The sequence below is a fragment of the Bombus terrestris genome, unplaced genomic scaffold (assembly GCF_910591885.1).
Source record: "Bombus terrestris unplaced genomic scaffold, iyBomTerr1.2, whole genome shotgun sequence".
NCBI lineage: Eukaryota > Metazoa > Arthropoda > Insecta > Hymenoptera > Apidae > Bombus > Bombus terrestris.
In genome coordinates this window covers 4,875,681-4,890,487 of record NW_025963548.1, presented here as the reverse complement: position 1 = coordinate 4,890,487, position 14,807 = coordinate 4,875,681, and positions in this window count along the sequence as shown.

Here is a 14,807-nt window from a genome sequence, read left to right as displayed (position 1 = left end):
TTGTTTATAACGTTATGCGTCCTATAGTGATGCAATATAACGTTATACGTTATTACCTAATAGTACATAATCTCATACGTCATATAGTGATGCAATATACCGTTATACATCATATAGTGGTGCAATATACCGTTAGACATTATAACACAATAGTTTATATCATTATACGTCCTATAGTAATGTAATATAACGTTATACGTCATATAGTGATGCAATATAAAGTTATTGCTTCATAGCGCAGTAGTATATAACGTTATACGTCACATAGTGATGCAATATAACGTTATACGTCATATAGTGATGCAATATAACGTTAATCATTCATAACGGAATAGTACATAACGTTATACGTCATACAGTGATGCAATATAACGTTACACATCATATAGTGGTGCATTATACCGTTATACACTATAACACAATAGTTTATAACGTTATGCGTCCTATAGTGATGCAATATAACGTTATACATTATTACGTAATAGTACATAATCTCATACGTCATATAGTGATGCAATATACCGTTATACATCATATAGTGGTGCAATATACCGTTAGACATTATAACACAATAGTTTATATCATTATACGTCCTATAGTAATGTAATATAACGTTATACGTCATATAGTGATGCAATATAAAGTTATTCCTTCATAGCGCAGTAGTATATAACGTTATACGTCACATAGTGATGCAATATAACGTTATACGTCATATAGTGATGCAATATAACGTTAATCATTCATAACGGAATAGTACATAACGTTATACGTCATACAGTGATGCAATATAACGTTACACATCATATAGTGGTGCATTATACCGTTATACACTATAACACAATAGTTTATAACGTTATACATCCTATAGTGATGCAATATAACGTTATACGTTTTTACGTAATAGTACAAAACGTTATAGGACATATAGTGATGCAATATAAAGTTATAACTTCATTGCGCAATAGTATATAACGTTATACGTCACATAATGATATAATATAACGTTATACGTCCTATAGTGATGCAATATAACGTTATGTGTTATAACGCCATAGTTCATAACGTTATACGTCATATGGTGATGCAATATAATGTTATACGTCATATAGAGATGCAATGTAACGGTAGAAGTCATTAAGTAATAGTACAAAACAATATACGTCATATAGTGGTGCACTATAACGTTACACGTTATAACGTAGTAGTTCATAACGTTATGCGTCACATGGTGATGCAATATAACGTTATAAGTTATAATGTAATAGTTCATAACGGTATACTTCATATGGTGATACAATATAACATTATACGTCCTATAGTGATGCAATATAACGTTATACGTTATTACGTAATAGTACAAAACGTTATACGTCATATAGTGATGCAATATAACGTTATGCGTTATAATGTAATAGTTCATAATGTTATACGTCCTATAGTAACGCAATACAACGTTATGTGTAATAACGTCATAGTTCATAACGGTATACGTCATATAGAGATGCAATATAACGTTCTTCCTTCATATCGTTATAGTATATAACGTTATACGTCCTATAGTCATGCAATATAACGTTATACGTTATTACGTAATAGTACAAAACGTTATACGTCATATAGTGATGCAATATAAAGTTATAACTTCATAGCGCAATAGTATATAACGTTATACGTCACATAATGATATAATATAACGTTATACGTCCTATAGTGATGCAATATAACGTTATGTGTTATAACGCCATTGTTCATAACGTTATACGTCATATGGTGATGCAATATAATGTTATACGTCATATAGAGATGCAATGTAACGGTAGAAGTCATTAAGTAATAGTACAAAACAATATACGTCATATAGTGGTGCACTATAACGTTACACGTTATAACGTAGTAGTTCATAACGCTATGCGTCACATGGTGATGCAATATAACGTTATAAGTTATAATGTAATAGTTCATAACGGTATACTTCATATGGTGATACAATATAACATTATACGTCCTATAGTGATGCAATATAACGTTATACGTTATTACGTAATAGTACAAAACGTTATACGTCATATAGTGATGCAATATAACGTTATGCGTTATAATGTAATAGTTCATAATGTTATACATCCTATAGTAACGCAATACAACGTTATGTGTAATAACGTCATAGTTCATAACGGTATACGTCATATAGAGATGCAATATAACGTTCTTCCTTCATATCGTTATAGTATATAACGTTATACGTCCTATAGTCATGCAATATAACGTTATACGTTATTACGTAATAGTACAAAACATTATACGTCATATAGTGATGCAATATACCGTTATACATGATATAGTGGTGCAATATACCGTTAGACATTATAACACAATAGTTTATAACATTATACGTCCTATAGTAATGTAATATAACGTTATACGTCATATAGTGATGCAATATAAAGTTATTCCTTCATAGCGCAGTAGTATATAACGTTATACGTCATATAGTGATGCAATATAACGTTATACGTCATATAGTGATGCAATATAACGTTATTCCTTCATAACGGAATAGTACATAACGTTATACGTCATATAATGATATAATATAACGTTATACGTCCTATAGTGACGCAATATAACGTTATGTGTTATAACGTCATAATTCATAACGGTATACGTCATATAGAGATGCAATATAACGTTCTTCCTTCATAACGTTATAGTATATAACGTTTTACGTCCTATAGTGATGCAATATAACGTTATAGGTCATATAGTGATGCAATATAACGTTCTTCCTTCATAACGTTATAGTATATAACGTTATACGTCCTATAGTGATGCAATGTACCGTTATACATCATATAGTGGTGCAATATACCGTTAGACAATATAACACAACAGTTTATAACATTATACGTCCTATAGTAATGTAATATAACATTATACGCCATATAGTGATGCAATATAAAGTTTTTCCTTCATAGCGCAGTAGTATATAACGTTATACGTCACATAGTGATGCAATATAACGTTATACGTCATATAGTGATGCAATATAACGTTAATCATTCATAACGGAATAGTAAATAACGTTATACGTTATACAGTGTTGCAATATAATGTTATACATCATATAGTGGTGCAATATACCGTTATACATTATAACACAATAGTTTATATCATTATACGTCCTATAGTAATGTAATATAACGTTATACGTCATATTGTGATGCAATATAAAGTTATTCCTTCATAGCGCAGTAGTATATCACGTTATACGTCACATAGTGATGCAATATAACGTTATACGTCATATAGTGATGCAATATAACGTTAATCATTCATAACGGAATAGTACATAACGTTATACGTCCTATAGTGATGCAATATAACGTTATACGTTATTACGTAATAGTACATAATCTCATACGTCATATAGTGATGCAATATACCGTTATACATCATATAGTGGTGCAATATACCGTTAGACATTATAACACAATAGTTTATATCATTATACGTCCTATAGTAATGTAATATAACGTTATACGTCATATTGTGATGCAATATAAAGTTATTCCTTCATAGCGCAGTAGTATATAACGTTATACGTCACATAGTGATGCAATATAACGTTATACGTCATATAGTGATGCAATATAACGTTAATCATTCATAACGGAATAGTACATAACGTTATACGTCATACAGTGATGCAATATAACGTTACACATCATATAGTGGTGCATTATACCGTTATACGCTATAACACAATAGTTTATAACGTTATACATCCTATAGTGATGCAATATAACGTTATACGTTTTTACGTAATAGTACAAAATGTTATAGGACATATAGTGATGCAATATAAAGTTATAACTTCATAGCGCAATAGTATATAACGTTATACGTCACATAATGATATAATATAACGTTATACGTCCTATAGTGATGCAATATAACGTTATGTGTTATAACGCCATAGTTCATAACGTTATACGTCATATGGTGATGCAATATAATGTTATACGTCATATAGAGATGCAATGTAACGGTAGAAGTCATTAAGTAATAGTACAAAACAATATACGTCATATAGTGGTGCACTATAACGTTACACGTTATAACGTAGTAGTTCATAACGTTATGCGTCACATGGTGATGCAATATAACGTTATAAGTTATAATGTAATAGTTCATAACGGTATACTTCATATGGTGATACAATATAACATTATACGTCCTATAGTGATGCAATATAACGTTATACGTTATTACGTAATAGTTCAAAACGTTATACGTCATATAGTGATGCAATATAACGTTATGCGTTATAATGTAATAGTTCATAATGTTATACGTCCTATAGTAACGCAATACAACGTTATGTGTAATAACGTCATAGTTCATAACGGTATACGTCATATAGAGATGCAATATAACGTTCTTCCTTCATATCGTTATAGTATATAACGTTATACGTCCTATAGTCATGCAATATAACGTTATACGTTATTACGTAATAGTACAAAACGTTATACGTCATATAGTGACGCAATATAAAGTTATAACTTCATAGCGCAATAGTATATAACGTTATACGTCACATAATGATATAATATAACGTTATACGTCCTATAGTGATGCAATATAACGTTATGTGTTATAACGCCATAGTTCATAACGTTATACGTCATATGGTGATGCAATATAATGTTATACGTCATATAGAGATGCAATGTAACGGTAGAAGTCATTAAGTAATAGTACAAAACAATATACGTCATATAGTGGTGCACTATAGCGTTACACGTTATAACGTAGTAGTTCATAACGCTATGCGTCACATGGTGATGCAATATAACGTTATAAGTTATAATGTAATAGTTCATAACGGTATACTTCATATGGTGATACAATATAACATTATACGTCCTATAGTGATGCAATATAACGTTATACGTTATTACGTAATAGTACAAAACGTTATACGTCATATAGTGATGCAATATAACGTTATGCGTTATAATGTAATAGTTCATAATGTTATACATCCTATAGTAACGCAATACAACGTTATGTGTAATAACGTCATAGTTCATAACGGTATACGTCATATAGAGATGCAATATAACGTTCTTCCTTCATATCGTTATAGTATATAACGTTATACGTCCTATAGTCATGCAATATAACGTTATACGTTATTACGTAATAGTACAAAACATTATACGTCATATAGTGATGCAATATACCGTTATACATCATATAGTGGTGCAATATACCGTTAGACATTATAACACAATAGTTTATAACATTATACGTCCTATAGTAATGTAATATAACGTTATACGTCATATAGTGATGCAATATAAAGTTATTCCTTCATAGCGCAGTAGTATATAACGATATACGTCATATAGTGATGCAATATAACGTTATACGTCATATAGTGATGCAATATAACGTTATTCCTTCATAACGGAATAGTACATAACGTTATACGTCATATAATGATATAATATAACGTTATACGTCCTATAGTGACGCAATATAACGTTATGTGTTATAACGTCATAATTCATAACGGTATACGTCATATAGAGATGCAATATAACGTTCTTCCTTCATAACGTTATAGTATATAACGTTTTACGTCCTATAGTGATGCAATATAACGTTATAGGTCATATAGTGATGCAATATAACGTTCTTCCTTCATAACGTTATAGTATATAACGTTATACGTCCTATAGTGATGCAATGTACCGTTATACATCATATAGTGGTGCAATATACCGTTAGACAATATAACACAACAGTTTATAACATTATACGTCCTATAGTAATGTAATATAACATTATACGCCATATAGTGATGCAATATAAAGTTTTTCCTTCATAGCGCAGTAGTATATAACGTTATACGTCACATAGTGATGCAATATAACGTTATACGTCATATAGTGATGCAATATAACGTTAATCATTCATAACGGAATAGTAAATAACGTTATACGTTATACAGTGTTGCAATATAATGTTATACATCATATAGTGGTGCAATATACCGTTATACATTATAACACAATAGTTTATATCATTATACGTCCTATAGTAATGTAATATAACGTTATACGTCATATTGTGATGCAATATAAAGTTATTCCTTCATAGCGCAGTAGTATATAACGTTATACGTCACATAGTGATGCAATATAACGTTATACGTCATATAGTGATGCAATATAACGTTAATCATTCATAACGGAATAGTACATAACGTTATACGTCCTATAGTGATGCAATATAACGTTATACGTTATTACGTAATAGTACATAATCTCATACGTCATATAGTGATGCAATATACCGTTATACATCATATAGTGGTGCAATATACCGTTAGACATTATAACACAATAGTTTATATCATTATACGTCCTATAGTAATGTAATATAACGTTATACGTCATATTGTGATGCAATATAAAGTTATTCCTTCATAGCGCAGTAGTATATAACGTTATACGTCACATAGTGATGCAATATAACGTTATACGTCATATAGTGATGCAATATAACGTTAATCATTCATAACGGAATAGTACATAACGTTATACGTCATACAGTGATGCAATATAACGTTACACATCATATAGTGGTGCATTATACCGTTATACGCTATAACACAATAGTTTATAACGTTATACATCCTATAGTGATGCAATATAACGTTATACGTTTTTACGTAATAGTACAAAACGTTATAGGACATATAGTGATGCAATATAAAGTTATAACTTCATAGCGCAATAGTATATAACGTTATACGTCACATAATGATATATAATAACGTTATACGTCCTATAGTGAAGCAATATAACGTTATGTGTTATAACGCCATAGTTCATAACGTTATACGTCATATGGTGATGCAATATAATGTTATACGTCATATAGAGATGCAATGTAACGGTAGAAGTCATTAAGTAATAGTACAAAACAATATACGTCAAATAGTGGTGCACTATAACGTTACACGTTATGACGTAGTAGTTCATAACGTTATGCGTCACATGGTGATGCAATATAACGTTATACGTATTAATGTAATAGTTCATAACGGTATACTTCATATGGTGATGCAATATAACATTATACGTCCTATAGTGATGCAATATAACGTTATACGTTATTACGTAATAGTACAAAGCGTTATACGTCATATAGTGATGCAATATAACGTTATGCGTTATAATGTAATAGTTCATAATGTTATACGTGCTATAGTAACGCAATACAACGTTATGTGTAATAACGTCATAGTTCATAACGTTATACGTCATATAGAGATGCAATATAACGTTCTTCCTTCATATCGTTATAGTATATAAAGTTATACGTCCTATTGTCATGCAATATAACGTTATACGTTATTACGTAATAGTACAAAACGTTACACGTCATATAGTGATGCAATATACCGTTATATATCATATAGTGGTGCAATATACCGTTAGACATTATAACACAATAGTTTATAACATTATACGTCCTATAGTAATGTTATATAACGTTATACGTCATATAGTGATGCAATATAAAGTTATTCCTTCATAGCGCAGTAGTATATAACGTTATACGTCACATAGTGATGCAATATAACGTTATACGTCATATAGTGATGCAATATAACGTTAATCATTCATAACGGAATAGTACATAACGTTATACGTCATACAGTGATGCAATATAATGTTATACATCATATAGTGGTGCAATATACCGTTGTACATTATAACACAATTGTTTATAACGTTATACGTCCTATAGTGATGCAATATAACGTTATACGTTATTACGCAATAGTATAAAACGTTATACGTCATATAGTGATGCAATATACCGTTATATATCATATAGTGGTGCAATATACCGTTAGACATTATAACACAATAGTTTATAACATTATACGTCCTATAGTAATGTTATATAACGTTATACGTCATATAGTGATGCAATATAAAGTTATTCCTTCATAGCGCAGTAGTATATAACGTTATACGTCACATAGTGATGCAATATAACGTTATACGTCATATAGTGATGCAATATAACGTTAATCATTCATAACGGAATAGTACATAACGTTATACGTCATACAGTGATGCAATATAATGTTATACATCATATAGTGGTGCAATATACCGTTATACATTATAACACAATTGTTTATAACGTTATACGTCCTATAGTGATGCAATATAACGTTATACGTTATTACGCAATAGTATAAAACGTTATACGTCATATAGTGATGCAATATACCGTTATACGTCATAACGTAATAGTATATAACGTTATACGGACAATAGTGATGCAATATAATGTTATACGTTATAACGTAATAGTTCATAATGTTATACGTCATATAGTGATGCAATATAACGTTATTCCTTCATAACGGAATAGTACATAACGTTATACGTCATATAATGATATAATATAACGTTATACGTCCTATAGTGATGCAATATAATGTTATGTGTTATAACGTCATAATTCATAACGGTATACGTCATATAGAGATGCAATATAACGTTCTTCCTTCATAACGTTATAGTATATAACGTTTTACGTCCTATAGTGATGCAATATAACGTTATACGTCATATAGTGATGCAATATAACGTTATTCTTTTATAACGGAATACTAAATAACGTTATACGTCATATAGTGATGCAATATAAAGTTATTCCTTCATAGCGCAGTAGTATATAACGTTATACGTCACATAGTGATGCAATATAACGTTATACGTCATATAGTGATGCAATATAACGTTAATCATTTATAACGGAATAGTACATAACGTTATACGTCACATAGTGATGCAATATAACGTTATACGTCATATAGTGATGCAATATAACGTTAATCATTCATAACGGAATAGTACATAACGTTATACGTCATATAGTGATGCAATATAACGTTATTCCTTCATAACGGAATAGTACATAACGTTATACGTCATATAATGATATAATATAACGTTATACGTCCTATAGTGATGCAATATAATGTTATGTGTTATAACGTCATAATTCATAACGGTATACGTCATATAGAGATGCAATATAACGTTCTTCCTTCATAACGTTATAGTATATAACGTTTTACGTCCTATAGTGATGCAATATAACGTTATACGTCATATAGTGATGCAATATAACGTTATTCTTTTATAACGGAATACTAAATAACGTTATACGTCATATAGTGATGCAATATAACGTTACACATCATATAGTGGTGCAATATACCGTTATACACTATAACACAATAGTTTATAACGATATACGTCCTATAGTGATGCAATATAACGTTATACGTTTCTACGTAATAGTACAAAACGCTATAGGACATATAGTGATGCAATATAAAGATATAACTTCATAGCGCAATAGTATATAACGTTATACGTCACATAGTGATGCAATATAACGTTATACGTCATATAGTGATGCAATATAACGTTAATCATTCATAACGGAATAGTACATAACGTTATACGTCATACAGTGATGCAATATAATGTTATACATCATATAGTGGTGCAATATACCGTTATACATTATAACACAATTGTTTATAACGTTATACGTCCTATAGTGATGCAATATAACGTTATACGTTATTACGTAATAGTACATAACCTCATACGTCATATAGTGATGCAATATACCGTTATACATCATATAGTGGTGCAGTATGAGGTTAGACATTATAACACAATAGTTTATAACATTATACGTCCTATAGTAATGTAATATAACGTTATACGTCCTATAGTGATGCAATATAACGTTATACGTTATTACGCAATAGTACAAAACGTTATACGTCATATAGTGATGCAATATACCGTTATACGTCATAACGTAATAGTATATTACGTTATACGTACAATAGTGATGCAATATAATGTTATACGTTATAACGTAATAGTTCATAATGTTATACGTCATATAGTAATGCATTATACCATTATATATTATAACGCAATAGTATATGACGCTATACGTCCTATAGTGATGCAATATAACGTTATACGTTATAACATGATAGATCATAACGGTATACTTCATATAGTGATGCAATATAACCTTATACGTCCTATAGTAACGCAATGTAACGTTATGTGTAATAACGTCATATTTCATAAAGGTATACGACATATAGCGATGCAATATAACGTTCTTCCTTCACAACGTTATAGTATATAACGTTATACGACCTATAGTCGTGCAATATAACGTTATACGTCATTACGTAATAGTACAAAACGTTATACGTCATATAGTGATGCAATATACCGTTATACATCATATAGTGGTGCAATATACCGTTAGACGTTATAACACAATAGTTTGTAAAATTATACGACCTATAGTAATGTAATATAACGTTATACGTCATGTAGTGATGCAATATAAAGTTATTCCTTCATAGCGCAATAGTATTTAATGTTATGCGTCATATAGTGATGCAATATAACGTTATACGTCATATAGTGATGCAATATAATGTTATTCATTCATAACGGAATAGTACATAAAGTTACACGTCATACAGTGATGCAACATTACATTATAAATCATGTAGTGGTGCAATATAACGTTATACATTATAACACAATATTTTATTACATTATACGTCCTATAGTGATGCAATATGACGTTATGTGCTATAACGTCATAGCTCATAGCGTTATACGTCATATAGTGATGCAATATAACGTTATACGTCATATAGTGATGCAATATAACGTTATTCCTTCATAACGGAATAGTACATAACGTTATACGTCATATAATGATATAATATAACGTTATACGTCCTATAGTGATGCAATATAACGTTATGTGTTATAACGTCATAATTCAAAACGGTATACGTCATATAGAGATGCAATATAACGTTCTTCCTTCATAACGTTATAGTATATAACGTTTTACGTCCTATAGTGATGCAATATAACGTTATACGTCATATAGTGATGCAATATAACGTTATTCTTTTATAACGGAATAGTAAATAACGTTATACGTCATATAGTGATGCAATATAACGTTACACATCATATAGTGGTGCAATATACCGTTATACACTATAACACAATACTTTATAACGTTATACGTCCTATAGTGATGCAATATAACGTTATACATTTCTACGTAATAGTACAAAACGCTATAGGACATATAGTGATGCAATATAAAGATATAACTTCATAGCGCAATAGTATATATCGCTATACGTCATATAATGATATAATATAACGTTATACGTCCTATAGTGATGCAATATAACGTTATGTGTTATAACGCCATAGTTCATAACGTTATACGTCATATAGTGATGCAATATAATGTTATACGTCATATAGAGATGCAATGTAACGGTAGAAATCATTAAGTAATAGTACAAAACAATATACGTCATATAGTGGTGCACTATAACGTTACACGTTATGACGTAGTAGTTCATAACGTTATGCGTCACATGGTGATGCAATATAACGTTATACGTTTTAATGTAATAGTTCATAACGTATACTTCATATGGTGATGCAATATAACATTATACGTCCTATAGTGATGCAATATAACGTTATACGTTATTACGTAATAGTACAAAACGTTATACGTCATATAGTGATGCAGTATAACGTTATGCGTTATAATGTAATAGTTCATAATGTTATACGTGCTATAGTAACGCAATACAACGTTATGTGTAATAACGTCATAGTTCATAACGTTATACGTTATATAGAGATGCAATATAACGTTCTTCCTTCATATCGTTATAGTATATAACGTTATACGTCCCATTGTCATGCAATATAACGTTATACGTTATTACGTAAAAGTACAAAACGTTATACATCATATAGTGATGCAATATACCGTTATATATCATATAGTGGTGCAATATACCGTTAGACATTATAACACAATAGTCATAACATTATACGTCCTATAGTAATGTAATATAACGTTATACGTCATGTAGTGATGCAATATAAAGTTATTCCTTCATAGCGCAGTAGTATATAACGTTATACGTCATATAGTGATGCAATATAACGTTATACGTCATATAGTGATGCAATATAACGTTATTCCTTCATAACGGAATAGTACATAACGTTATACGTCATATAATGATATAATATAACGTTATACGTCCTATAGTGACGCAATATAACGTTATGTGTTATAACGTCATAATTCATAACGGTATACGACATATAGAGATGCAATATAACGTTCTTCCTTCATAACGTTATAGTATATAACGTTTTACGTCCTATAGTGATGCAATATAACGTTATGTGTTATAACGCCATAGTTCATAACGTTATACGTCATATAGTGATGCAATATAATGTTATACGTCATATAGAGATGCAATGTAACGGTAGAAATCATTAAGTAATAGTACAAAACAATATACGTCATATAGTGGTGCACTATAACGTTACACGTTATGACGTAGTAGTTCATAACGTTATGCGTCACATGGTGATGCAATATAACGTTATACGTTTTAATGTAATAGTTCATAACGTATACTTCATATGGTGATGCAATATAACATTATACGTCCTATAGTGATGCAATATAACGTTATACGTTATTACGTAATAGTACAAAACGTTATACGTCATATAGTGATGCAGTATAACGTTATGCGTTATAATGTAATAGTTCATAATGTTATACGTGCTATAGTAACGCAATACAACGTTATGTGTAATAACGTCATAGTTCATAACGTTATACGTTATATAGAGATGCAATATAACGTTCTTCCTTCATATCGTTATAGTATATAACGTTATACGTCCCATTGTCATGCAATATAACGTTATACGTTAGTACGTAAAAGTACAAAACGTTATACATCATATAGTGATGCAATATACCGTTATATATCATATAGTGGTGCAATATACCGTTAGACATTATAACACAATAGTCATAACATTATACGTCCTATAGTAATGTAATATAACGTTATACGTCATGTAGTGATGCAATATAAAGTTATTCCTTCATAGCGCAGTAGTATATAACGTTATACGTCATATAGTGATGCAATATAACGTTATACGTCATATAGTGATGCAATATAACGTTATTCCTTCATAACGGAATAGTACATAACGTTATACGTCATATAATGATATAATATAACGTTATACGTCCTATAGTGACGCAATATAACGTTATGTGTTATAACGTCATAATTCATAACGGTATACGACATATAGAGATGCAATATAACGTTCTTCCTTCATAACGTTATAGTATATAACGTTTTACGTCCTATAGTGATGCAATATAACGTTATAGGTCATATAGTGATGCAATATAACGTTCTTCCTTCATAACGTTATAGTATATAACGTTATACGTCCTATAGTGATGCAATGTACCGTTATACATCATATAGTGGTGCAATATACCGTTAGACAATATAACACAACAGTTTATAACATTATACGTCCTATAGTAATGTAATATAACATTATACGCCATATAGTGATGCAATATAAAGTTTTTCCTTCATAGCGCAGTAGTATATAACGTTATACGTCACATAGTGATGCAATATAACGTTATACGTCATATAGTGATGCAATATAACGTTAATCATTCATAACGGAATAGTAAATAACGTTATACGTTATACAGTGTTGCAATATAATGTTATACATCATATAGTGGTGCAATATACCGTTATACATTATAACACAATAGTTTATATCATTATACGTCCTATAGTAATGTAATATAACGTTATACGTCATATTGTGATGCAATATAAAGTTATTCCTTCATAGCGCAGTAGTATATAACGTTATACGTCACATAGTGATGCAATATAACGTTATACGTCATATAGTGATGCAATATAACGTTAATCATTCATAACGGAATAGTACATAACGTTATACGTCCTGTAGTGATGCAATATAACGTTATACGTTATTACGTAATAGTACATAATCTCATACGTCATATAGTGATGCAATATACCGTTATACATCATATAGTGGTGCAATATACCGTTAGACATTATAACACAATAGTTTATATCATTATACGTCCTATAGTAATGTAATATAACGTTATACGTCATATTGTGATGCAATATAAAGTTATTCCTTCATAGCGCAGTAGTATATAACGTTATACGTCACATAGTGATGCAATATAACGTTATACGTCATATAGTGATGCAATATAACGTTAATCATTCATAACGGAATAGTACATAACGTTATACGTCATACAGTGATGCAATATAACGTTACACATCATATAGTGGTGCATTATACCGTTATACGCTATAACACAATAGTTTATAACGTTATACATCCTATAGTGATGCAATATAACGTTATACGTTTTTACGTAATAGTACAAAACGTTATAGGACATATAGTGATGCAATATAAAGTTATAACTTCATAGCGCAATAGTATATAACGTTATACGTCACATAATGATATATAATAACGTTATACGTCCTATAGTGAAGCAATATAACGTTATGTGTTATAACGCCATAGTTCATAACGTTATACGTCATATGGTGATGCAATATAATGTTATACGTCATATAGAGATGCAATGTAACGGTAGAAGTCATTAAGTAATAGTACAAAACAATATACGTCATATAGTGGTGCACTATAACGTTACACGTTATGACGTAGTAGTTCATA